Below are 1,874 nucleotides of genomic sequence, written 5' to 3'. Positions count from 1 at the left end.
TACAACAATTATTACAAATTACAGTCAACCAAATGCATATCGACAGCAATGAAAAGACACTTTATTAACATTGTTTTACTATAGGAACATCATTTATATTGCTTTATACACCTGGATAGAGAGAGAGAGAGAGAGATACAAGCCAAGATCTAGTGTCTTGTACAAGGACACATGCTGTGTACATTGCCTGGGTTCTTGGACAAGACACTTCGCTTGTTTGAATTCCCTAAATAATGTACAGTACTTCTTTTTGATAAGCTGATGTAATATCTTCATTTATATCATAGGCTGTAATTTCAGGACTGGCATCAGTCTGTGTAGATTTGCAGCAAAGCTTATAAACACTAAGTATGATTAGTGACAGTAGGATCGTAACACTTAACACAGGCATCTTTTTGGTTTACAGTTCAATATTCTTTTCCAAATATAAACATGGTTGATATCAGTAGAAGTTTCTGGGTGTTCTTTCATTTAACCAATTGCATTTACAACTCTCCTTTTAGGGACCAGGTCTGCCAGGGTATAATGGTTTCTGTAAATAATAAATAGACATAATTATTTCTTGATAGCCACATTATACTAATGTCCTTGTAAATTATTAGAACTCTACAGTAATTTTTGAAGAACATCCCATTAGAGTAACTGAACCACAATAATCTGGTAGTAGTAGGTCATGCATACTGTACAACATTTGGATACATATATTATTTAAAAAAAAAAAAACTATCTACAGTAACTAGGAAACAAAGAGCAACTTTTAAACTGAAAATTATTTTTTTAAATCTGTGAGATTGAGTTAAAATGTTTGGTTATTAGAATTAACATATTCGCAGAATCTTTTGATATTTAACTTACATTATCATATCCCATGCTGATGAGGTCACCATTGATGACTGGGCTCTGTCAATGAAATAAAGTAGAACAAAGCTGTAAAACAAACCATAATTTAACATTTTTTAGAATTATTACTTAATAAAATAGTACAGTAATTATAATCATCATTTTTCTTCATACAAAAACTATTTATTCCATCAAATGGTTCAGAAAAATTTACAATTTTAAATTACAGTTTGAGAATACAAAAGGGGATAATAGAGGGCCACCACTGGTATACACCAGCCTCTTGCACCCCTTTTTTAGGGTGGTGTACAGTGAGAAATTCAATCAATCATGTGCCTAGGGCTGTAGGTAGGCCCACTCTGGCGTCATGCTATTCTCTCTAGGCCCGTGTAAATTTGTTATCTGCTACGCTGTCGTTGGCCCTCTTTCTTGTTAATGTTGTTACAGTAGTGTTACCGATTAACTAGCCTACCCTAGGCTAGATACCTAGCTACTTCAGACGGCCTAGGCCCCGTAGTAGTCTGGGACCCGGTGTGCCCTACAGGCTAGTTAGGCCTAACGTAACTTTACAGTATACGATCTATCGAGGCCCCTAATTCCTATCGTTATTAATATTACACGAAATATACTTATCTTGGATTGTGATAAAATATAGGTTGAAGACTGACGACATTATGCAGCTGCTACTGTCGAAAAAAAACCCTGTTGTTCTCAGCAACTACTGCATTGAAACAGGGACGTATCCCTTTGTACACAGTGTTAACATTTTAAAGCTTATTCTTGAGCCAATACAAATTCTTTCCTGGGATCACTTAAAATGAATACTTCTAAACATGTAAATATGCATCAGTACACGTTATACATAGGCCTAATAGAACACATAAGCCTAAGCGTGATTTATAAAAAAAAAAAATCTTAAATCCATAAATCTCAGGCCAGTTATTTTAAGATAGAAATGCGATACTGTGGTTCAATTTTGTTTTTATCCTTTTGCAAGTTTCTTTAAATGTTTGTTTAATAATACTACTACTAAT

The 1,874-nt window shown here is 34.0% G+C and overlaps 1 long non-coding RNA gene across 1 annotated transcript; it reads right to left on the bottom strand.

Annotated features, from left to right (window-relative positions):
• Positions 1–39: 39 nt before the first annotated feature.
• Positions 40–985, bottom strand: LOC117113372. Its single transcript, XR_004446199.1, has 2 exons — positions 856–985; positions 40–532 (listed from the first exon to the last, which is right to left on the bottom strand). It is a non-coding gene; the product is annotated as an uncharacterized LOC117113372 (long non-coding RNA).
• Positions 986–1,874: the final 889 nt, after the last annotated feature.

This window comes from Anneissia japonica, unplaced genomic scaffold (genome assembly GCF_011630105.1).
Source record: "Anneissia japonica isolate Jap-2015-1 unplaced genomic scaffold, ASM1163010v1 scaffold23495_len113985_cov154, whole genome shotgun sequence".
Lineage (NCBI taxonomy): Eukaryota > Metazoa > Echinodermata > Crinoidea > Comatulida > Comatulidae > Anneissia > Anneissia japonica.
The sequence above is the reverse complement of the archived record's forward strand: the minus strand, read 5'-3'. Positions and strand labels throughout refer to the sequence as shown.